The 26,232-nt window shown below is 44.1% G+C and overlaps 1 protein-coding gene across 3 annotated transcripts in view; it reads left to right on the top strand.

Moving 5' to 3' along the window:
* Positions 1-6,460: 6,460 nt before the first annotated feature.
* LOC130284043 (gamma-crystallin-3-like) overlaps positions 6,461-26,232 on the top strand; it is a 34,540-nt gene continuing 14,768 nt past the window's right edge. The window contains exons 1-3 of one of the 3 annotated variants that reach the window (XM_056533965.1): positions 6,461-6,573; positions 18,399-18,454; positions 23,203-23,351. The gene's annotated coding sequence lies outside the window, so the exon portion shown is untranslated. Of the gene's footprint in view, positions 6,574-18,398; positions 18,535-23,202; positions 23,352-26,232 lie in introns of all 3 variants that reach the window. The other 2 variants (XM_056533967.1, XM_056533964.1) reach the window with 2 other exon arrangements.

Genomic DNA, 26,232 nt, shown 5'->3' with positions numbered 1-26,232 from the left:
TATTGACTTTTTGGATATTTTAATACAGGGGGACAGCAATGGTTTTATTCAAACTAATCTCCATCGCAAAAGTACTTCGGCCAATACTGTATTGCATGTGAGTTCGGCCCATTCTGAACATTTGATCAAAAACATACCAGTTGGACAGTTTTTACGAGCCAGGCGACTATGCTCAACAGAACAAGATTTCGTGGTACAGGCACGTGATCTTGAACAACGATTCCGCGAACGTGGTTATAGCAATAGGAGTATAAGAAGAGCCTATCTAAGAGCAAAGAGGACAGATCACACTACATCATTGCATGGGATGCGAAAAACCAAGATATTGGATAACCAAGGTGAGGTGCATCCTGGATTTTAATTCTCGTAGTCATGAGATCAGACAGATACTTGACAGACACTAGTCTATTCTACAAATAGATGAAAAATTAAGGAACATGATATCCCCAAGACTGGCAATTGCATACAGTTGCAATGAGAATCTTAAAGATTTTTTAGTGCGGAGCCACTATGAAGAAAAAGAAACATACTTGTTTGGCTCCAAGGGGTCTAAGAATTGCTGTTCACCCTGTGGTAAATGTATTGCGTGCAGTAATGTCTTAAGAGCTGACAAATTTCAGAACTCATCTCATACTCAATCCTATGACATCAGACAGAAAATTAATTGTATTACTAAAGGGGTGGTATATATTGCCCAATGCCCCTGTGGATTGATTTATGTGGGCATGACCACGAGGGAGTTCCGTCGCCGGATAAGGGAACATGTCTTGGACATTGGCGCTTCAATTGCTGAAACGAACATTCAGCAATTGAAAACATTGCCACGTCATTTTAAAATTAAACACAACAGTGAGGCTACCCTCTTTAAATTTGTAGGCATTGACCATGTTCCAGTCAGCATAAGAGGTGGCCAATGGAAGAAATGTATGGCACAGAAGGAGACATGTTGGATTTTCAAATTGGACACACTCATACCTCAAGGCCTCAACGAGGTAAATAGTTACGCCCATTTCTTATGAGGAGTATTGGTGGACTTTTGAGCTCAGACTTTGGTGTGCGTTATTTTAAGGGTTTTTAATCTCAGTGGTTTTATCAGTTAAAATTGTTTTTAATTCACTCCTTAATCATCTTTTATCCTGTTGTTGTTTTCTAGATTGTGTGACTTACCATGTGGAGCGCTCTTGATGACCGATGGCTTGTGTTATATTCAGAACATCTTTCCGGGAAATTAATATAGAATGAAATATATTTATTTATTTATTTATTTTTTACATATTGCATCATCACTTTATTTCATTATTCACTCTTATTATTGATCTCATGATCATGAGGTCTTCTTATCATATAAAGACTTTGTTTACATACATATTTTTATATGTTTATATCTATATATATTTTTTTTGCATATTAGCACTTTATAAGGGTTCTTGCATACCTTGCATCACTAATTTTTTCATAATTTTTATTTTTTTTGGGAGGTTTCGTTTACATTGCACATTGCACCTTAATCATGGGTATTAGATTATACCCCTCAGTCATGTATTTAATAATCTCCCATTGGATGGATTTTCTCACAACCCCCCAATGTTAACCTTTTTCTTTCTAGTTTCTTCTCTCCTTTTTTTTTCTCTTCATTCTTATCTTTCTTTTTTCTTTCCCCCTTTTCCCCCCCTCTTTTTTCTCCCCCTTTCCCGTTTGTCCCCATTCCCCATTTCCTTCCCCCCTTCCTCCCCCCCTCTTTATCCTTTATTACTCCATTAATTACTTCTCCATTTTTTTTTCATCTTTTCTAATTTTTGCACGCTTTTTTTCACTGCATGTCACTATTTGCACCTTTTACACTTTTGCACGTGTGTTTTGCGTCACTTTGTCTTGTCTTTTCTATGTATGCCGGTCACACCTGATTTATTTCTTGTTCCTGCACTATGTGCAGGGCGGCGATAAGAATTAATCATTTACTTTTATATACAATTGCTTATGAATATTGATATTGTAGTGTTATATCTTCACTCAATTATACTATTTTTGTATTGCACTCGAATGTGTCATTTATTATTTATGTATTTTGGTTTTTCACTTAATCATATGAACGATCCTCCATTTTTGTCCTCTATTATTTGTTTACATAGTACTTACCTGTTATAATTTATTGTTCCCAGTTTAATTTAATTTATTTTAATTTGTTAATCTACTTTACTTGTAACATAGCCATCAATGGACCCACAGCGAGATCTCGCAATAGTAGCGATCTTCTTATATATATGTGGGTCTATTTGTCTTCCAGGCCTCGTTTTGAGAACGAGGCTTGGTCTTGCAATGAAACAGCGATATGCCTTAGTGATACGCCCCAGTGATGCGGCGCTTCATGTTATGTGACGGGCTCGTATCCAAGCCTCGTTGTGAAACTGAGGCTTGGTGCTTTCCCTGGATATACTATTGGGCGGAATCTCGCGGTGCGAGTGAACAGAGATGTCCAGACCTCGCTTTGGGAGCGAGGCTTCGCCGTCCCTGAGTGCGGATATTGCACAGATGTGATACACCCTCACATGCTTTACCTCAGGCACTCCTATTGGCTTTGTCCTCTTATAAATATTCACACCACATTCCTCTGACTACACCCCGGAAGAAGCCTTCATTGGTGAAACGCTGGGTGGCGGGTGGCAGGCACTCTATTTCCTCTCCACTTGGTTAGTATATTTTGCTTTGTACATGTCTCAGCATTGTTTTAGGTTTTTACTTAAGCCATATTTTTCACTTACTGCCTCTTATTACTTACTTTTTGTGTGCCTTGTTTACATACTTGGCCTTTGTATGGGAATTTTCCCTACTATCTAATATATAGGCACCACATTTATCCATTAGTATAGTGAATTGGCATTATTGTATTTTCTATACCTTTGATATCTCAGTGCTTTGACACTTCAGTGCTCTGCCCCCTGGTTCTCTCAGCAATTGTTGGACCTTTCTGACATGCAATATTTGTGTCTTTTAAATGTTTTTAAATGTTTGTGAATTTTTGCATTTATGTCAATAAAGTACTTTTTCATAATTTACTGTCCTCAGTACGCTATTGTCTTTGGTGTAATCTATATTTGTATGCATAGGAGCTTTTTGGGTATCTTATTTTTCTAACTTTGAAGCTCTCTGCTTGTAAGGAAAATAGATATTCCAAATAAATTATATATTGATTCACATATACAATATGTCTAATTTATGTTTCCATCATAAATTTGACGTGTTTTTACTTTTGGAAAACATCAGAGGGCTTCAAAGTGTAGCATCAATTTTCCAATTTTTCGCAAAATTTTCAAAACCGGAATTTTTCAGGGACCAGTTCAGGTTTGAAGTGGATTTGAAGGGTCTTCTGATTAGAAATACCCCATAAATGACCCCATTATAAAAACTGCACCCTCAAAGTATTAAAAAGGACTATAGTAAGTGTCTTAACCCTTTAGGTGTTTCACAGGAATAGCAGCAAAGTGAAGGAGAAAATTCAAAATCTTCATTGTTTACACTCGCATGTTCTTGTAGACCCAGTTTTTGCAATTTTACAAGCAGTAAAAGGGAAAAAAATCCTCTTAAAATTTGTAACCCAATTTCTCTCGAGTAAGGAAATACCTCATATGTGTATGTCAAGTGTTTGGCGGGCGCAGTAGAGGGCTCAGAAGGGAAGGAGCAACAATGGGATTTTGGAGAGTGAGTTTTTCTGAAATGGTTTTTGGGGGGCATGTCCCATTTAGGAAGCCCCTATGGTGCCAGGACAGCAACCCCCCCCCCCACATCACACACTATTATGGAAACTACACCCCTCAAGGAACGTAACAAGGGGTACGGTGAACCTTAACACCCCACAGGTGTTTGACAACTTATTGTTAAAGTCGGATGTGTAAATGAGAAAAAAAATATTTTTCACTAAAATGCTGGTTTAATAGGAGAAAATGCCCCCCCAACATTTGTAACCCAATTTTTTCTGAGTATGGAAATAACCCATGTTTAGACGTCAAGTGCAGAAGAGAAGGAGCGCCATTGAGCTGTTAGAGAGATAAGCCCCCCGTGGTGCCAGAACAGTGGACCCCCCCCCCACATGTGACCCCATTTTGGAAACTACACCCCTCTTGGAATGTAATAAGGGGTACAGTGAGCATTTAAACCCTACTGGCGTTTGACAGATCTTTGGAACAATGAGCTGTGCAAACAAAAAAATTAAATTTTTCATTTTCACTGACCACTGTTCCAAAAATCTGTCAGACACCTGTGGGGCATTAATGCTCACTGTACCCCTTGTTACATTCCGTGAGGGGTGTAGTTTCCAAAATGGGGTGACATGTGGGTATTTATTTTATTGGGTTTATGTCAGAACCGCTGTAAAATCGGCCACCCCTGTACAAATCACCAATTTAGGCCTCAAATGAACATAGTGCGCTCTCACTCCTGAGCCTTGTTGTGCGTCCACAGAGCATTTTACGCCCACATATGGGGTATTTCCGTACTCAGGAGAAATTGTGTTACAAATTTTGGGGGTCTTTTTTTCCTTTTACCTCTTGTGAAAATAAAAAGTAAAGGGCAACACCAGCATGTTAGTGTAAAAACATTTTTTTTTACACTAACAGGCTGGTGTAGACCCCAACTTTTCCTTTTCATAAGGGGTAAAAGGAGAAAAAGCACCCTAAAATGTGTAGTACAATTTCTCCCGAGTACAGAGATATCCCATATGTGGCCCTAAACTGTTTCCTTGAAATACGACAGGGCTCCAAAGTGAGAGAGCGCCATGCGCATTTGAGGACTAAATTAGGGATTGCATAGGGGTGGACATAGGGGTATTCTACGCCAGTGATTCCCAAAAAGGGTGCCTCCAGCTGTTGCTAAACTCCCAGCATGCCTGGACAGTCAGTGGCTGTCCAGAATGCGTTGAGTTGTTGTTTTGCAACAGCTGGAGGCTCCGATTTGGAAACACTGCCGTACAATACGTTTTTCATTTTTATTGGGGGGGGGGGGACAGTGCAAGGGGGTGCTTATGTAGTGTTTTACCCTTTATTATGTGTTAGTGTAGTGTAGTGTTTTTAGGGTACATTCACACTGGCAGGTTACAGTGAGTTTCCCGCTAGGAATTTGCGCTGCCGCGAAAAATTTGCAGCAGCTCATGCTTGAAGCAGGAAACTTACTGTAAACCCGCCTATGTGAATGTACCCTGTACGTTCACATGGGAGGGCAAACCTCCAGCTGTTTCAAAACTACAACTCCCAGCATGTACTGACAGACTGTGCATGCTGGGAGTTGTATTTTTGCAACAGCTGGAGGCACACTGGTTGGAAAACCTTCAGTTAGGTTCTGTTACCGAACTCAGTATTTTCCAAGCAGTGTGCCTCCAGCTGTTGCAAAACTACAATTCCCAGCATGTACTGATCACAGAAGGGCATGCTGGGAGATGTAGTTATGCAACAGCTGGATGTACGCAACTACAACTCCCAGCATGCCGAGACAGCTGTTTGCTTTTTGGGCATGCTGCGATTTGCAGTTTTGCAACATCTAGAGTGCTACAATTTAGAGACCACTAAACAGTGATCTCCAAGCTGTGGACCTCCAGATGTTGCAAAACTACAACTCCCAGCATGTCAAGACAGCAAACAGCTGTGTGGGCATGCTAGGAGTTGTAGTTTTGCAAGATCTAGAGGGCAGTATAGCGATCACTGTGCAGTGGTCTCTAAACTGTAGACCTCCAGCTGTTGCAAAACTACAAATCCCAGCAGTGTTTTAGACAATATCTGTAGTGAACACATAACTTATCTTTGTGTTGGTTCCATTTCCACAGATGAAAATACTACATGTCAATACAGCCTTAGATACAAAAAAAAAGTTTATCATTTGTTAAAAAACTACATAAAATGTATAGAAATAGTATTTTAACAAAAGTAAATGTCAAAGTGTAAAGTAACACTCCTCCTACTGGGTCACATGAAACGTGACATTATTCCTGGCAGCTCGAAAGGTCTGAACAACCCGAGATCTTCAAATTGTGACTGTAGAAAATCTGGTTGGAGTCATAGAATGAAAACCGAAATTCTCCAGGGGAGATTGAAGTGTATATAAATGGCGGAGGCATGCACAGCACTCCTGATAAATATACATTCTCAATGCATGGATTATTTAGAATTCATGACCAAGTTTTTTGCCCTAACCATCTTGAGTTTCCATTTTTGGCACAACAGAAATTGGGTGGGATAAGTCTTTTCTTTTTATTTCTTTTTTTTACCCATGATAAGAGATTTTAGATTATACCTCACACCGTTGATTCCTAAGGCTCAGTATGATGGCTTTGGGATGGACAATAATTTACTTCCTGTACTCAGCTGTCTGGGCATGCTGGGAGTTGTAGTTTTGCAACATCTGGAGGGCTACAGTCAAGGGCTACAGTCAAGAGACCACTATAGTGGTCTCAGACTGTAGCCCTCTAGATGTTGCTAGGCAACTCACTGGCTTCCGTTGCATCCAGGGAGTCGTCCTATTCTGCCGCACGCCGCCCCCAGATCTCCGTCGCCGCCCGCCCATCACCATCCCTCCGCAGCCTCCGGACGGGTAAGTGGACGTCCCCGTCATTTCCCCGTCCTGCCCCACCTATTGTGGGTGGGCAGGACGGGGAAAACGAAAGTAAAGCCCCCCGCCCCCGATCTGCTATGGTGGTCGCGTCTAGACCACCAATAGCAGGGATAGGAGGGGTGGCACCCGTGCCACCTCACTTCTATCGCTTCAGGGGGAACGTGGGTGTCTTAGACAACCGCAATACCCCTTATATTCCGGGTCACCGGGTCACCAAAGACCCGGAATGACCCGGAATCGGCGCAAATCGCAAGTGTGAATTCACTTGCCCCCCTGGGCATTTGCACGGTGTGCCTGCTGATATCAGCAGTCACCAAGGTCTGGTCCCCGCCCCGCGCGACCGAAATTCCCACGGGCGTATGGATACGCCCTTCGTCCCCAACAGGTTAACTACCCCCATTTGTGAGGGTCGGGGTTTTTGTTTAAAGTCCCATGCAAATCAATGGGAAATGTATGTTTTCACATAACTTCTGTACGGCTGGAGAAATTTCAATACCAGGTACACATATTATGGGACGGGATGGGAGGACGGGATGGGAGGACGGGATGGGAGGTCGGGATAGGAGGACGGGATGGTCGGGATAGGAGGTCGGGATAGAAGGTCAGGACGGGATAGGAGGACGGGATAGGAGGACGGGATAGGAGGACGGGATAGGAGGACGGGATATGGGGTTGGGATATGACAACAATATATGGGGATTGGATTTGAAGTCAAAAGCTTCCTCTTTTGTTAATTTTCCTCCCCAACAAGGATGAGGAAGGAAAAATCAGGCAATGCCGGGTATTCAGCTAATATATATATATATATATATATATATATATATATATATATATATATATATATATATATATATATATCTCAACGTGTGTGTATGTATGTATGTTCCACAAAAACTTTCAAATGGCTGAAGATATTAACATGAAACACAACAAACATAGGATAGGTCATTTAACCCTTACGCACCCCCATTTGCCAGGGGCGGGGCTTATGTTTAAAGTCCCATGCAAGTCAATGGGAAATATATGTTACTGCATAACTTCCAAACGGCTGGAGATATTTCGATAATACTTGGTCACATGTTACTTATATATCCACTTAAAATATAGGATAGCTAATTTAACCCTTAACTACCCCCAATTGTGAGGGTCAGGGTTTTTTTTTAAACATCAAATCAATGGGAAATGTATGTTCCCATCTAATTTCCGTTAGGCTGAAGCTATTTCATTACCTGGTACACATATTACGAGTCAGGATATAAGGACGGGATGGGAGGTTGGGATAGGAAGACGGGATATGAGGACGAGATATGAGGTCGGGATAGGGGGTCGGGTAGGAGGTTGGTATAGGATGTCAGGATAGAAGCACAAGATAGGAGGACGGGATATGAGGACGGGATAGGAGGTCTGGATAGAACCAGAATAGGAGGACTAGGAATAGGAGGTCAAGACAGGTCCAGGAATAGGAGGTCGAGATAGGAGGATGGGATAGGAGGTCAAGATAGGAGGTCGAGATATGAGGATGGGAAAGGAGGTCGGGATAGGAGGATGGGATAGGAGGTCTAGATAGGAGGTCAGGATAGGAGGTCGAGATAGGAGGATGGGATAGGAGGTCAAGATAGGAGGTCGAGATATGAGGACGGGAAAGGAGGTCGGGATAGGAGGTCGGGATAGGAGGTCAGGATAGGAGGTCGAAATAGGAGGATGGGATAGGAGGTCGAGATATGAGGACGGGAAAGGAGGTCGGGATAGGAGGTCGGGATAGGAGGTCGGGATAGGAGGATGGGATAGGAGGTCGAGATAGGAGGTCAGGATAGGAGGTCGGGATAGGAAGACAAGATAGGAGGACGGGATATGAGGACGGGATAGGAGGTCTGGATAGGAAGTTTGGATAGGAGGTTGAGATAGGAGGACAGTATAGGAGGTCGGGATAGGAGGACAGGATAGGAGGACGGGATAGGAGGTCAGGATAGGAGGTCGGGATGTGGGGTCGGGATATGACAACAACATATGAGGACTGCATATGAAGTCAAAAGCTTCCTCCATTGTTTATTTTCCTCCCCAAAAAGGAAGGAAAAACCGGGCAACGCCGGGTACTCAGCTAGTATATATATATATAAAACTCAAAGTGTGTATGTATGTATTTGTGTGTGCATGTTCCAGCATCACTTCCAAGCGACTGAAGATATTAACATGAAATTTGGCACTCATGTTACTTATATGTCAGCAACAAACATAGGATAGGTACTTTAACCCTTACTCACCCCCATTTGCGAGGGGAAAGGTTTTTGTTTTAAGAACAATGCAAATCTATGGGAAATGTATGTTCCAGCATAACTTCCGTACGGCTGGAGATATTTCGATAATACTTGGTCACATGTTACTTATATGTCAAATAAAAATATATAATAGTTAAATTAACCCCAATCTACCACCATATGTGACAAATTGGGTTTTTGTTTCAAGTCCCATGCAAGTATATGGGACTTCTGGTACCTTACTCCACAAGCTCAGCCTGTGCTCCTGGCAAATGCGTCAGTCCGGCTGGCAAGCCACACCCTCCCCACATTCCATGCCCCATCTTGCAAAAACACGGCCACCCTTTAAGCCACACCCCTTTTATTTTCAGTTTACAATATCTTTTACCACAACTCAGCCCCACCGGAGGACGGGATATGAGGATTAAAAATGAGGATTAGATATGGGAACGGGATATGAGGATAGGATATGGGAACGGGATATGAGGATTAGATATGGGGACAGCATATGAGATTAGATATGGGGATGAGATATGAGGTCGGGATAGGAGGACGGTACATGAAGACGGGACATGAGGTTGTGACAGGTGGGCAGGATATGGGGAGGGGATATAAGGTCGGGGTATAAGGTCAAGATATGAGGACAGGATATGAGGTCGGGATATGAGGATTAGATATGGGGAAAAGATATGGGGACGGGATATGAGGATTATACATGGGGAAAGGATATGGGAACAGGATATGAGGTCGGGATATAAGAACGGGACATGAGGATGGGATATGAGGTCAAGATATGAGGATGGGATATGGGGTAAGGATTTAAGGACAGGATATGAGGACAAAAGCTTCCTCCTTTGTTTCTTCCCCAACAAGAATAAGGCAGGAAAAATCGGGCAGCGCCGGGTACTCAGCTAGTTTATAATAAAATATGTGACCTGACCCTTTGTGGGTAGGAATACTTTGGTTCCAGCCTCCCTAGTTGGACTTAAGAGATTCCTCCATCAGAATATTTAAACAGCTTCTGGAAGGGAAAGACATGTGACCAAAACCCCATATCCTAAACCTCAGTGTGTAGCAGATGATATGGCAGATTACACAGGTTAAACTCAAAACAACCAGACAAAGATTCAATTAACTGGAGATACTTCACAGCCACACAACAGCCTTAGACACCAGCAGCTGGGACACAGGTACCGGGCCACTACACACTGAAATATGTTGTTATATTTGCTCTTTAGTGTTGCGCGCAAAAATCCGTAATGCTAATTTTTATTGCAACTATTGCAACTTTGTGAATATAGCGCTATATATTCGCAATTACAAATATTCAGGTTTTTTCTCACAGTACACATCACAGTGATCATCCCACCCTGCTTCCAGCTTGTGGTCTAAAGAAGGCTCCAATACTATTTACTGTGTTAGACTGGCTCGCAAATATTTCGCATGTGTGAATATTCGCAAATATCGTCACTGATCCCTCCCTTCTTTTAGCTTGTGAGCCAATGAGAATGATGCAAAAACAGTTGTCAGAGGCTAGCAACATCCTTATCAACCAATAGGAAAGTTGCCCACCCCTTCACTATATAAGATTCCTTTTTTTTTTTTTTGTGCAGTTTCATGTGTTTGTGAGAGGAGATTGAATACTGTCTGTGCGTTCAAAAGCTTTTTTTCAAAGCAAAGCAAATTATCTAGTGTAAGATAGAGTAGGTTAGCTTAGCAGATAGGTTCTAGTGTACGGTATAGAGTTAGTGCTGTGCTTTTTTAAAAGAAAAGCAGATCATCTAGGGAATTTATAGTGTTAGATAGAGTAGGTTAGTTTAGCAGATAGGTTCTAGTTTAGGGTATAGAGTTAGTTTAGGTATAGTATAGTGTAGGCTTTAGGTGTGTTTTAGTGTTTTAGTTTAGTGTCTGTGAAAAGAAAAAAAAAGTTTATTAGCTTTAGTTTTTAATTAGTCTTTTACTGTTTAGTGTGTGTAGTTAGTAGTGTCTGCATCAGTGTCTGCATAATTGTCTTTGGTTAGTAAAAAAAAAAACTAAAAAAAAAGTTTATTAGCGTTAATTTTTGGTTAGTTTTTTTTACTGTTTAGTTGGTGTAGTTAGTAGTGTCTGCCTAATTGTCTTTGTCTTGTTATAAAAAAAAGACAAAAAAATTAGTTTATAAGCGTTAGTTTTAAGTGTTAGTGTCTTCCTCAGTGTCTGCACCAGTGTCTGTGTCTTTTGTAATTTTTGCCCCAGAGTCCCCATCCCAATAACATTTTCCCCATCGCTAATATGAGTAGTTCACGTGGCCGTTCAGGCAGCAAGGGCAGCAGAGGTGGACCGCAGCCAGCCCGGGGCAGTTCCTCTAGGGGGTCAGGCGCAGGTGGCAGGGGTGTCCCTCTCATTAGAGACTTTTTTGTTGGTGGCAGCCGCCCCATTTCCTCACAGGATGCCAAGGAAGTAGTGGCTCTTGTGGCACAAGCAAGTAATACAGATTCCTCTGTCCCGGTTCCGAGCAGCAGCACTCCTGTTCCTGTAGGACCCGCCCCCAAGAATCTAGCCTTCTCCTGTTTGACAGCGACAGTGAAAGGGACCTCTTGGGGGATGTCATTCATCAGGCTGAACTGGATTTCAGTGATGATGCTTAGGACCTTTTGGAAGGGATTGAGGAGGAGGAGGAGGGGATAATGGCTGTCAGTACCTCAGTGACATCTGTTCCAACTGGTGGAAGTGGTTTTAGTCAACGAACCCCCTCACCTAGTCATACCCAGGCATCAGCGAGGGGACAGCGGAGCCAGGTCAGGGGCTCCATGTCTGCTGTTCCCCTCAGTCCTCCACAGTTTTACCCTGGGTCTGACATATCAGGGGGCGAAGAGGAGGGTGACCCAGAATGGGTGCCACCTCCCTTGTCAGTTCACAGCAGCAGTGACAAGGAAGGTAGGCACCCTAGGGAAACAGTGTGCCAGGTCACTAGGGAGACCAGCGTCAAGGGCTCCAATGGTAATGGCAGTAGAAAGAGGCAGCAGCAGCCAGCTCCACCTGTGCGCACTGAGCCCGAACAGTTGCAAGTCAGCACCACCCCATCTGACAGGAGGTCAGTGTTTAAGTCACCTGTTTGGGATTACTTCACCCTGATAGCAGATGATGATGCTATAGGCATTTGTCAGCCGTGCCATGCCAGGGTGAGGAGAGGGAGGTCTTTGGCTCGACTGGGTACCACTGCCCTTATCCAGCACCTGAGAGTCGACCACTGGCGGGACTGGGAACAGATGTGGGGTTGGGGTAACAGCGCCACCAGCAGTGTGCAGGGGATAGCAGCTCCTGCCACTGTGCTGCAGACACCCCAACCCCTTCCAGCCATGCATTTCCACTCCACCGTTCCCTCTCGTAGAGGTACTGGTACCGGTAGCCAGACCTCTGCCTCCACTGCACCCTCCTCTATGTCCTCCACTGCCGTCTGTTGCCGATGCATTTGAACGCACGGCGCCATACCCCCCCCCGGGGACTGGTGTGTGTGTTCACTCAATGGGCTCCTGGCAAGGTTATCGCCCAACATCTGCTGCCCTTCATTCTTGTGGACAGCAATCCATTCAGGCAGATGTTGGAGCAGGCCCAACCCTGATGGCGTGTCCCCTGCCGCCATTTCTTTGCCAGGAGCGGCTTCCCTGCCCTACACCATCACATTGTTCAGACTGTATCCCTGTCACTGGATCACGATGTCAGTAACAGAATGCCTCTGACAATGGATGGTTGGACCAGCAGACATGGGCAGGGACGATGTCTTAGTTTTACTGCCCATTGGGTTTCCCTCCAAGGCACCGGGGAGGGATCGGCAACATCTGAGTTTGTGGTGCTGCCCCGGGGCATCCAGGGGAGAACTGCTGCTCTCCAGCAAGCCACTGTCGCCATGGCTGCTGAGCCCCCAACAAGTGTCTCCGTAGCTACGCAAGTGTGAGACACGTGCGCTGCCAGGCTGCGCTCCAGCTTGTGAGCTTAGGAGAACAGAGACACACTGGACCTGATGTTCTGGCCGCACTACAGGCTCAGGTCCAGAAGTGGCTGACACCTCGCAGGCTAGAAGGGCAGAAGGGCAGCAACCTACTCGCCGCCCTCCATGCTGGCAGTCTCACCCACGTGCCCTGCCTGGCACATGTCCTCAACCTTGTACTACAGAAGTTCCTGCGCACATATCCATCCAAGGAAGCTTTTGACTTCATATCCCGTCCTCATATATTGTTGTCATATCCCAACCCCACATTCCGTCCTCATATCCCGACCTCCTATCCCAACCTCCTATCACATCATATCTCGACCTCATATCCAGTCCTCATAAACCGACCTCCTATCCTGACCTCCTATCGCATCCTCATCTCGTCCTCCTATCTTGACCTCCTATCTCGACCACCTATCACGACCTCCTATCCCGACCTCCTATCCCGACCTTCTATCCTGACCTCCTATCCCGACCTCCTATCCCGACCTCCTATCCTGTCCTCCTATCCAGTCCTTCTATCCCAACCTCCTATCTCGACCTCCAATCTTGACCTCATAACCCGACCTCCTATCCTGTCCTCCTATCCCACCCTCCTATCCTGTCCTAATATTCCATCCTCATATCCCGTCCTCCTATCTCAACCTCCTATCCCGACTTCCTATCCCGGTCCTTCTATCCCATCCATCTATCCCATCCTCCTATCCATACCTCCTATCCCGACCCGTAATATGTGTACCAGGTATTGAAATATCTCCAGCCGCACGGAAGTTATGTGGGAACATACATTTCCCATTGATTTGCATGAGACTTTAAACAAAAACCCTGACCCTCACAAATGGGGGTAGGTAAGGGTTAAATTAACTATCCTATATTTTAAGTGGACATATAAGTAACATGTGACCAAGTATTATGGAAATATCTCCAGTCGTTTGGAAGTTCTGCAGTAACATATATTTCCCATTGACTTGTATGGAACTTTAAACATAAACTCCGCCCTTGGCAAATGGGGGTGAGTAAGGGTTAAATTACCTATCCTATGTTTGTTGTTGATATATAAGTAACATGTGTGCCAAGTTTCATGTTAATATCTTCAGCCGTTTGGACGTAATGCTGGAACATACACACACACATACACACGTTGAGTTTTATATATAGATACCCGGCGTTGCCCGGTTTTTACTTTCTAATCCTTGTTGGGGAGGAAAATAAACAAAGGAGGAAGCTTTTGACTTCATATTCCGTCCACATATATTGTTGTCATATCTCAACCCCATATCCTGTCCTCAGATCTCGACCTCATATCCCGTCCTCAAATCCCGACCTCATATCCCGTCCTCCTATCCTGACCTCCTATCCCGTCCTCCTATCCCGTCCTCCTATCCATTCCTCCTATTTCGACCTCCTATCACGACCTCCTATCCCGTCCTCTTATCTCGACCTCCTTTCTCGACCTCCTATCCCGACCTTCTATCCTGACCTCCTATCCCGACCTCCTATCCCGTCCTCCTATCCAGTCCTTCTATCCCAACCTCCTATCTCGACCTCCAATCTTGACCTCATAACCTGACCTCCTATCCCGTCCTCCTATCCCACCCTCCTATCCCGTCCTCCTATCCTGTCCTAATATTCCATCCTCATATCCCGTCCTCCTATCTCAACCTCCTATCCCGACCTCCTATCCCGACTTCCTATCCCGGTCCTCCTATCCCATCCATCTATCCCATCCTCCTATCCCTACTTCCTATCACGACCCATAATATGTGTACCAGGTATTGAAATATCTCCAGCCGTACGGAAGTTATGTGGGAACATACATTTCCCATTGATTTGTATGAGACTTTAAACAAAAACCCTGACCCTCACAAATGGGGGTTAGGTAAGGGTTAAATTAACTATCCTATATTTTAACCCCTTAACGACGCAGGACGTAAATTTACGTCCTGTACCGGCTCCAGCGATATGAAGTGGGATCGCGCCGTGATCCCGCACCATATCGCGTCAGTCCCGGCGCTCAACAACGGGCGGGACCCGTGGCTAATACCACACATCGCCGATCGCGGCGATGTGCGGTATTAACCCTTTGGAAGCGGCGGTCAAAGCTGACCGCCGCTTCTAAGGTGAAAGTGACCCGGCTGCTCAGTCGGGCTGTTCGGGACCGCCGCGGTGAAATCCATACCCGGTGTTGCCCGGTTTTTCCTTTCTAATCCTTGTTGGGGAGGAAAATAAACAAAGGAGGAAGCTTTTGACTTCATATTCCATCCACATATATTGTTGTCATATCTCAACTCCATATCCTGTCCTCAGATCTCGACCTCATATCCCGTCCTCATATTCCGTCCTCCTATCCTGACCTCCTATCTTGACCTCCTATCCCGACCTCCTATCTCGTCCTATCTTGACCTCTTATCCCATCCTCCTATCCCGACCTCCCATCTCATCCTATCTTGACCTCTTATCCCATCCTCCTATCCCGACCTCCCATCCCTTCCTCCTATCTCGACCTCCTATCCCGTCCTCCTATCCCGGTCCTCCTATCCTGACCTCCTATCCCGACCTCCTATCCTGACCTCCTATTCCGACCTCCTATCCCGACCTCCTATCCTGTCCTTCTATCCCGACCTCCCATCCCGACCTCCTATTCTGACCTCCTATCCTGACCCGTAATACGTGTACCACCTATTGAATTATCTCCAGCCGTACAGAAGTTGATTTGAATGGGACTTTAAACAAAAACCCTGACCCTCACAAATGGGGGTAGTTAAGGGTTAAATTAACTATCCTATATTTTAAGTGGACATATAAGTAACATGTGACCAAGTATTTTAGAAATATCTCCAGTCGTTTGGAAGTTACGCAGTAACATATATTTCCCATTGACTTGTATGGGACTTTAAACATAAACCCCGCCCCTGGCAAATGGGGGTGAGTTAGGGTTAAATCACCTATCCTATGTTTGTTGTTGACATATAAGTAACGTGTGCCAAGTTTCATGTTAATATATTTAGCCGTTTGGACGTTTTTGTGGAACATACATACATACACACATACATACATACACACACACGTTGAGTTATATATATTTTTCCAATAATTGAACAGCTTATTTAACCCCTTAAGAACCAAGCCCATTTTCACCTTAACCCCTTAAGGATTGAGCCATTACCACTGTCACTTTAAGCATTAATAACTCTGAGATGCTTTTACCGATTATTCTGATTCTGAGATTGTTTTTTCGTGACATATTCTACTTTAGTTTAGTGGTAAATGTACGTCGTTACTTGCATCCTTTCTTGGTGAAAAATCTCAAAATTTCATGAAAATGTTGAAAATTTAGCATTTTTCTAACTCTGTTTGTAAGGAAAATTCATATTCCAAATAAATGTTATATTGATTCACAAATACAATATATCTACTTTATGTTGGAATCATAAAATAGAAATGTTTTTACTTATTGAAAAAATTAGAGGGCTTCAAAGTATAGCAGCAATTTTCTGGGCAGTCTTGGCATGCTGAGAGTTGTAGTTTGGCAACATCTGGAGGGCTACCGTTTGGGCAGCACGGTAATAGTGGTCTCCAAACTGTGACCCTCCAGATTTTGCAAAACTACAACTCACAGCATGCCCAGACAGCCTTTGGCTGGGAGTTGCAGTTTGGTAACCACTAGAAGGGCAGCAGTAAATATCGTTTTACTGCCACCTTTCTCCACCCCTCCCCCCCCCCCCCACCGTCTCCTCCCTACCTGCGCTGCTGATCTCCGCTCTCTCCACCGATGATCGGCGGTCCCCACGGCATCTTGTCCTCAGGTACCGGCCGCCATCTTCTCCCCCCATTCTGCCCAACATCCAGGGGTGGGCAGAGGGGCGGTTTCCATGGCAACCCGCTGTTGTGCATTGCCATTGGTCAGAATTCATTTCTGACTAATGGACGGTGATAGGAGGAGATCGCACCACTGCGACCTCGCTCCTATCCCTCAGGATGGTCGTGGCTGTCATTGAGAGCTCCAATCATCCCTATTTTCCGGGCGATCGGGTCACCAGAGACCCGATCAGCCCCGAATAGCAGAAAATCGCATGTCTGACTTGACATGCGATTTCCTGCGATCACCGACATGGGGGGGTCTCAGGACCCCCCCTCGGCGATGTGCCGGGATGCCTACTGAATGATTTCAGCAGGCATCCCAGGCCGGTCCCCAACCGGCTAGTGGCGGGGACCGGAATTCCCACGGGCGTATCCATACGCCCTCAGTCCTTAAGGACTTTAAAACGGGGGCGTATGGATACGGCCGCCGTCCTTAAGAGGTTAAGGACCAGAGCGTTTTTTGCACATCTGACCACTGTCACTTTCAGCATTAATAACTCTGGGATGCTTTAACTTTTCATTCTGATTCCGAGATTGTTTTTTCGTGACTACTTTATGTTAGTGGTAAATTTCCGTCGATACTTGCATTATTTCTTGGTGAAAAATTCCCAAATTTGATGAAAAAAATTTAACTTTGAAGTTCTCTGCTTGTAAGGAAAATAGACATTCCAAATAAAGTATATATTGATTCACATATACAATATGTCTATTTTATGTTTGCATCATAAAGTTGACATGTTTTAACTTTTTGAAGACATCAGATGGCTTCAAATATCAGCAGCAATTTTCTAATTTTTCACAAAATTTTCAAAATCTTAATTTTTCAGGGACCAGTTCAGTTTTGAAGTGGATTTGAAGGGCCTTCATATTAGAAATACCCCATAAATGACCCCATTATAAAAACTGCACCACTCAAAGTATTCAAAATTACATTTAGAAAGTTTGTTAACCCTTTAGGTGTTTCACAGGACTAGCAGCAATCTAGCAGCAAAGTAAAGGAGAAAATTCAAAATCTTTATTTTTTACACTCACATGTTCATGTTTCACAATGTTTTTATTGAATTTTATAAACATAAGAAATGTAACATACAACATAATATGACATCAGATGTGTCAGAGTTTACATATGAACATGCATAATAACCTTGACTGGTGGAGCATAATCGTTCATCCAAACAGTGTTATGCATATTCACAAAGGATCTATCAGGTCCAAAGGGACCTTAATTGAAATTTGAGAGCAAGATAATAACAATAAGAAAGAAAACAATAAAATAGTGAGTCTCCATAACTTCAACAAAATCAATCAAAATTGCTGCATCAGGCAGTTGTCTGGTATTTGGTAGAATTCAGAATCGAGGTCTCACAAGGGTCAGCCGTCTTATACACTCGAAGAACCCCTCTTTTGTGTGTAGTAAGCTAAATTTTATCATTACTTAGTTTAGATAATAAGGGTCTATGGGGGTTTATAAAGCTTAATCCAGGATTCCCATGAGGCTGTACACTCGTCTCTTTTTCCCTTTTGACCAAAAAGTATTAGCTCATAGTTATAGTGAGATAGCAGTGTATGTATTAATTCGTTAATGTGTGGAATCTCTTTTGATTTCCATTTGGAGGCTAGTAACATTTTATATGACAAACATATGTGTACAATCGGAGTTTGTATGTTTTTTGGGAGATCTTCCAGACCCAGAAGTAATAGAAGTAATTCATCTTTAGGTTGTGAACAATGAGGGATCAATTTCAAAATCATACTTTTTACTTCTGAAACAAAGGTAAGTATGGCCGGGCACGTGAGGAAGATATGTTTTAGGGAGCCTTGTTCCCCACAATCCCTCCAACATAGTGGCGACAGGTGAGGAAAAATCAAAGATAATTTTTTAGGTGTGTAGTACCATCTATTGACAAACTTGCAATGATGTTCCCATAGATTAGCACATACTGTTGCTTTTTTTATCTTTAAGGATGTATTCAGCCATTTAGATTCAGAGAATGATTGTCCCAAGTCGGATTCCCATCGTACCATCCCCGAATTTTTGTTTAACCATTTGTCATCATTAAAATAGGAATAAAAGTTTTTAAGTCCTTTTTCCCAGTTTTTGAATTTTTACAAGGGGTAATAGGAAAAAAGCCCCCCAAAATTTGTAACCCAATTTCTGTAGAGTAAGGAAATACCTCATATGTGTATGTGAAGTGTTCAGCGAGCGCAGTAGAGGGCTCAGAAGGGAAGGAGCAACAATGCGATTTTGGAGAGTGAATTTTGCTGAAATGGTTTTTGGGGGGCATGTTGCAATTAGGAAGCCCCTATTGTATCAGAACAGCAAAAAAAAATAAACACATGACGTACTACTTTGGAAACGACACCCCTCAAGGCACGTAGCAAGGGGTCCAGTGAGCCTTAACACCCCACAGGTGTTTTTTTTAAACATTTTTACAAGGGGTAATAGGAGAAGATGCCCCCCAAAATTTATAACCCCATTTCTTCTGAGTATGGAAATACCCCATATGTGGACATCAAGTGCTCTGCTGGCGCACTACAATGCTCAGAAGTGAAGGAGCACCATTGAGCTTTTGTAGAGAGAATTTGTTTGGAATGGAAGTCAGGTGCCATGTGCGTTTACAAAGCCCTCCGTGGTGCCAGAACAGTGGACCCCCCCCCACATGTGACCCCATTTTGGAAACTACACCCCTCACAGAATTTAATAAGGGGTGCAGTGAGTATTTCCACACCACTGGCGTTCAACAGATCTTTGGAACAGTGGGCTGTGTAAATGAAAAAGTAAATTTTTCATTTTCACGGACCAGTGTTACAAAAATCTGTCAGACACCTGTGGGGCCTAAATGCTCACAGCACCCCTTTTTACATTCCATGATGGGTTTAGTTTCCAAAATGAGGTCACATATTGGGGAGGTCCATTGTTCTGGCACTATGGGGGCTTTGTAAACACACATGGCCTTCAATTCCGGACAAATTTTCTCTCCAAAAGCACAATGGCGCTCCTTCTCTTCTGAGCATTGTAGTTTTGCCCGCAGAGCACTTTACATCCACATATGGGGTATGTTATTACTCACAAGAAATGGGGTTACAAATGTTGGGGGGCTTTTTTCCTATTTTCCCTTGTGAAAATCAAAAATGTAGGGTAATGCCAGCATTTTAGTGAAAAAAGAAATGTTTTCTTCATTTTCCATCCAACTTTAACGAACATTTGTCAAACACCTGTGGAGTTTTAAGGCTCACTATACCCCTTGCTATGTTCCATTAGGGGTGTAGCTTCCAAAATGGGATCACATATGGGTATTTATTTTTTGGCGTTTATGTCAGAACTGCTGTAAAATCAGCCACCCCTGTGCAAACCACCAATTTAGGCCTCAAATGTACATATTGTGCTCTCCCTCCTGAGCCTTGTTGTGCGTCTGCATAGCATTTTACGCCCACATATGGGGTATTTCTGTACTCAGGAGAAATTGTATTACAAATTTTGGGGTGTCTTTTTTTTCCTTTTACCTCTTGTGAAAATAAAAAAAAGTATGGGACAACACCAGCATGTTAGTGGATATTTTAATTTTTTTACACTAACAGGCTGGTGTAGACCCCAACTTTAACTTTTCATTAGGGGTAAAAGGAGAAAATGCCCCCTAAATTTTTTTGCCAATTCTACCCAAGTACGGAAATACCCCATATGTGGCCCTAAACTGTTTCCTTGAAATACGACAGGGCTCCGAAGTTAGAGAGCAATATGTGCATTTGAGGACTAAATTAGGGATTGCATAGGGGTGGACATAGGGTTATTCTACGCCAGTGATTCCCAAACAGGGTGCCTCCAGCTGTTACTAAACTCCCAGCATGCCTGGACAGTCAGCTGTCCGGAAATGCTGGGGGTTATTGTTTTGCAACAGCTGGAGGCTACGTTTTGAAAACACTGCCGTACGATACGTTTTCATTTTTATTGGGGGGGGGGGGCAGTGTAACGGGGTGTATATGTAGTGTTTTACCCTTTATTATGTGTTAGTGTAGTGTTTTTAGGGTACATTTGCACTGGCGGGGGTTTACAGTGAGTTTCGGGCTAGGAGTTTGTGCTGCGGCAGAAAATATCCAAAGCTCAAACTTGAAGCAGGAAACTCACTGTAAACCTGCCCGTGTAAATGTACCCTGTACATTCACATGGGGGGAGGGGGGCAAACCTCCAGCTGTTGCAAAACTACAACTCCCAGCATGCACTGAAAGGCATGCTGGGATTTATAGTTTTGCAACAGCTGGAGGCCCACTGGTTGGAAAACCTTCAGTTAGGTACTGTTACCTAACTCAGTATTTTCCAACCAGTGTGTCTCCAGCTGTTGCAAAACTACAACTCCCAGAATGTACTGATTGCCAAAGGTCATGCTGGGTGACTTAGTTATGCAACAGCTGGAGGTACGCAACTACAACTCCCAGCATGCCAAGACAGCTGTTTGGCCATGCTGGGAGTTGTAGTTTTGCAAGATCTGAAGGGCCACAATTTAGAGACCACTGCACAGTGATCTCCAAACTGTGGCCCTCCAGATGTTGCAAAACTACAAATCCCAGCATCCTCAGACAGCAAACTGCTGTGTGGGCATGCTGGAAGTTGTAGTTTTGCAAGATCTAGAGGGCCACAGTTTAGAGACCACTGTATAGTGGTCTCAATCTGTAGCCCTCCAGATGTTGCTAGACAACTCACCGGCTTCCGTAGTCTGCACCAGGGAGCCAGCCGCATGTCATTGCCGCCCAATGCCACCGCTGATCGCCGCCTGCTGCAAGCTGCTGCCGCCTCCGTTGGTAAGTGACCTCCAGCGCCGGTCACCGACGTTTTCCCTGCTCTGCACGGACAACAGTGGGTGGGCAGAGCAGGGGAACCGAACTGTAACCCCCCCGTCCCGGATCGGCTATTGGTCGCTTCTGACCGACCAATAGCAGGGATAGGAGGGGTGGCACCCCTGCCACCTAACTCCTATCCCTTCAGGGGAACCGGTGGTGATCCCCCTTATTTTACGGGTCACCTGAGACCCGTATGACCCGGAATCGCCACAAATCGAATGTGAATTCACTGGCGATTTGCCGCAATCACCGACATGGGAGGGTCTCAGAACCCCCCTTGGCATTGGCACAGGATGCCTGCTGAATGATTTCAGCAGGCCTCCCGGCCAGGTCCCCATCCCGCGGGCATACAGGTACGCCCTTGGGACTTAAGTACCAGCGAGCAAGGGCATACCCTTACGCCTGTGGTCCTTAAGGGGTTAATTATTTGATCAACACGCCGCCCACACCGACACTGTTATACAGCATAGCAGAGTTTGTAGTCTGTTCAGAAGGCACTATGTGTTCACCAAGACACTCAGACCAGATTGCTGTACGCTTTTCATCTCATTTTCGACAGAGATTAAGCAGATCTACATTCATTTTGTGGATTACATTTACCTGCAGTTCTATGTATTGATTAAAAACATAACAATATCAAAAAAGAAAGCACACGTTTGAACAAAAAGAAATATTTATAACATGCATGTAAACAAAAAAAATAACAAACACGACTCTAGGGCACTCCGTCAGCTGTTTTTGGAGGTCCAGCAACTTCTGTATCCCCTTTATGTTATCCTCCTCCAGCTTATTTATCTTCTTATCCAGAAGCCGCTGGTATTTTTTAATGTCCTGCATTGCTGCATTTTGGTCCCGCTGCATCGGGATAATGTGATTTTTTAATTCAGAGACAACTGTCAGGATTAAGAAAAAAATTACTTTCAATGAAAATTAAGATGTAATTAGTGCATTCTCTAGAGTATTTGTTAAAGCACTGGTAATTTACATAATTCTCATTAGTTAATGGTATTTGTAAAGATTTTATAGTTTTTAGTTAGTGTTAGTTCAGTATAATTTAATGTTATTTATAGAGATGAGCGTATCGAATTGGACAAATCTGAATTTTTTAGGAATTTCAAGAGAAAGATCTTTAAACCGGCAAATCAATTCACCTGAAGCCCACATCATTGCAGGCAGGCAGATAGACAGGGTCAATAGAGAGAAAGAGAGAGTACACTTTATGTTGCTACTGTACTGGGGTGTATTACTCTAAAGCCAATAGGGGCCAGTTAGTGTGAGCACTAAAAGACCTATTCACCTGCTTTTAATGCCTAATTCAGGTGTAACCGTACTGGGGCATATTTTCCTATCCTAAGTGTGATATAAGCAGTAAAGACAAAAAACTATGTGTGTAGCTCACAGCTACAAAGCTCAGAGGCTAGATCGTATGTTCACCGAAACCAAAACCGAAAACTGAAATCCGAAACCTCCAGGACCTCCCCAGAGATACTGGTGTATGATTGACGTATGATAATAAAATATATAACATGTCTAGAAATATGAAATATATTAGTACCCTGAAACGTGTTTAGATTGTGAACATTTGAATATGCACTACTACTGCAAGAAATTTGCCATCTTTGGAAAAGCTATTCTTCTGTTGCCCGGACTGAATAGCAGCATCCCGTTCATGCACTTTAAATCATACAGCCGGCCTTTGCTCCCAACATCTCACCCCACGTGGACCTTCTCCTGATGTCAGATGCCACTCCACTGGAGCTCCGGTCTTGCCGATTGGAGTAACAAGTGTTTATTCTCCGCTAACCAAGATGGAGTGTGGCAGCGGTGCAGTGTAGAAGGTATGTTATAATCCATCCTACAGCCCGTCACAAGCAGTCCTCCCACTGTCAGAGCTGACCTTATACAGGACGTCCACAACGTATATACCATTCTTTAGACATGTATCTTGTGTCAGTGACTGTGAAGCATCTAGGCCGATAGCCACGGGCTTTTAACTATCTCCTGCCACCAGTGCCAGAGTAGTAAATGCCGGATTAAGTGATATTCAGTTGGAACTTTCATCTACCACCTTGATCCAGCTTATATATTTTATGCCTATAATATACCGTATTTATCGGCGTATAACACGCACTTTTTAGGCAAAAATTTTTTGGCTAAAGTCTATGTGCGTGTGATACGCCGATACACCCCCAGGAAAGGCAGGGGGAGAGAGGCCGTCGCTGCCCGCTTCTCTCCCCCTGCCTTTCCTGGGGTCTAGAGCCCTGCTGCCGGCCCTTCTCTCCCCCTGGCTATCGGCGCCACTGCCCGTTCTGTCCCCCTGACTATCGGTGCCGGCGCCGATAGCCAGGGGGAGAGAAGCGGCGCCGACAGCCAGGGGGAGAGAAGGGGCAGTGGCACCGATTGCCGGCGCCGCTGCCCCGTTGCCTCCCCCCATCCCCGGTGGCATAATTACCTGTTGCCGGGGTCGGGTCCGCGCTGCTTCAGGCCTTCGGCGTGCGTCCCCTGCGTCGTTGCTATGCGCTGCACGGCGCGGCGCATGACGTCAGTGCGCCGCGCCGTGCAGTGCATAGCAACGACGCAGCCGCACGCCGGAGGCCTGAAGCAGCGCGGACCTGACCCCGACAACAGGTAATTATGCCACCGGGGATGGGGGGAGGCAATGGGTGCCGCTGCCCCTTCTCTCCCCCTGGCTGTCGGCTGTATAGTCAGGGGGACAGAACGGGCAGCGGCGCCGATAGCCAGGGGGAGAGAAGCGGCGGCAGCAGGGCTCTAGACCCCAGGAAAGGCAGGGGGAGAGAAGCGGGCAGCGACGGCCTCTATCCCCCTGCCTTTCCTGGGGGTATATCGGGGTATACACACGCACACACGCACCCTCATTTTACCATGGATATTTGGGTAAAAAAAACTTTTTTTACCCAAATATCCTTGGTAAAATGAGGGTGCGTGTTATAGGCCGGTGCGTGGTATACCCCGATAAATACGGTACATTATAATTTCAGTAATAGTGTATATCTACATGTTTTAGCTTTACCATATTCAAGCACCAATATCTCTGGTGAGGTCCTAGAGGCTTTGGATTTTTGTTTTATTTTTCTAATCTAAGTGTAATATACACACTTAGCACTTTTATGTTTTTTCCTGTTAACCCCTTAAGGACTGAGCCCTTTTTCACCTTAAAGACTCAGCCCTTTTTTGCAAGTCTGACCATTGTCACTTTATGCATTAATAACTCTGGGATGCTTTTACCGATTATTCTGATCCCGAGATAGTTTTTTCGTGACATATTCTACTTTATGATAGTGGTAAATTTTCATCATTACTTACATCCTTTCATGGTGAAAAATCCCCAAATTTCATGAAAATTTTGAAAATGTTGCATTTTTCTAACTTTGAAACTCTCTGCTTGTAAGGAAAATGGATATTGCTAATAAATTATATATTGATTCATAAATACAATATGTCTACTTAATATTTGCATCATAAAGTTTTACTTTTGGAAGACATTAGAGGGCTTCAAAGTTCAGCAGCAATTTTCCAATTTTCCACAAAATTTTCAAAATCTGAATTTTTCAGGGACCAGTTCAGTTTTGAAGTGGATTTGAGGGGTCGTCTTATTAGAAATAAAGCATAAATGACCCCATTATAGCAACTGCACCCCCCAAAGTATTCAAAATGACATTCAGAAAGTGTGTTAACGCTTTAGGTGTTTCACAGGAATAGCAGCAAGGTAAAGGAGAAAATTCCAAATTTAAATTTTTTACACTTGCATGTTCTTGTAGACCCAGTTTTTGAAATTTTACAAGGGGTAAAAGGAGAAAAAGCCCCCCAAAATTTGTAACCCAATTCCTCTCGAGTAAGAAAATACCTCATATGTGTATGTAAAGTGTTCGGCGGGCGCCAATGGGTTTTTGGAGAGTGAGTTTTTCTGAAATGGTTTTTGGGGGGCATTTCACATTTAGGAAACCCCTATGGTGCCAGAACAGCAGAAAATCCCACACATGGCATACTATTTTGGAAGCTACACCCCCCAAAGAATGTAACAAGGGGTCCGCTGAGCCTTAACACCTCAAGGGTGCTTGACAACTTTTTGTTAAAGTCGGATGTGTAAATGACATTTTTTTTTTTCACATCCAACTTTAACGAAAAATTGTCAAACACCTGTGGGGTGTTAAGGCTCACTATACCCCTTGTTACATTCCATGAGGGGTGTAGTTTCCAAAATGGGGTCGCATGAGGGTATTTTTTTTTTTTGCGTTTATGTCAGAACCGCTGTAAAATCAGCTACCCCTGTGCAAATCACCAATTTAGACCTCAAATGTGCATAGTGCACTCTCACTTCTGAGCCTTGTTGTGTGCTCCCAGAGCATTTTACGCCCACATATGGGGTATTATCATACTAAGGAGAAATTGTGTTACAAATTTTGTTTAGTTTTTTCCCTTTTACCGCTTGTGAAAATTAAAAGTATGGGTCAACACCAGCATGTTAGTGTAACATTTTTTTTTTTTTACACTAACATGCTGGTGTAGACCCCAACTTTACCTTTTGATAAGGGGTAATAGGAGAAAAAGCCCCCCCCCCCAAAAAATTTGTAACACACTTTCTCCCGAGTACGGAGATACCCCATATGTGGCCCTAAACTGTTTCCTTGAAATACGACGGGGCTCCGAAGTGAGAGAGCGCCATGCGCATTTGAGGACTAAATTGGGGATTTGAATCCG

This window comes from Hyla sarda, chromosome 8 (assembly GCF_029499605.1).
Source record: "Hyla sarda isolate aHylSar1 chromosome 8, aHylSar1.hap1, whole genome shotgun sequence".
NCBI lineage: Eukaryota > Metazoa > Chordata > Amphibia > Anura > Hylidae > Hyla > Hyla sarda.
The sequence above is the reverse complement of the archived record's forward strand: the minus strand, read 5'-3'. Positions and strand labels throughout refer to the sequence as shown.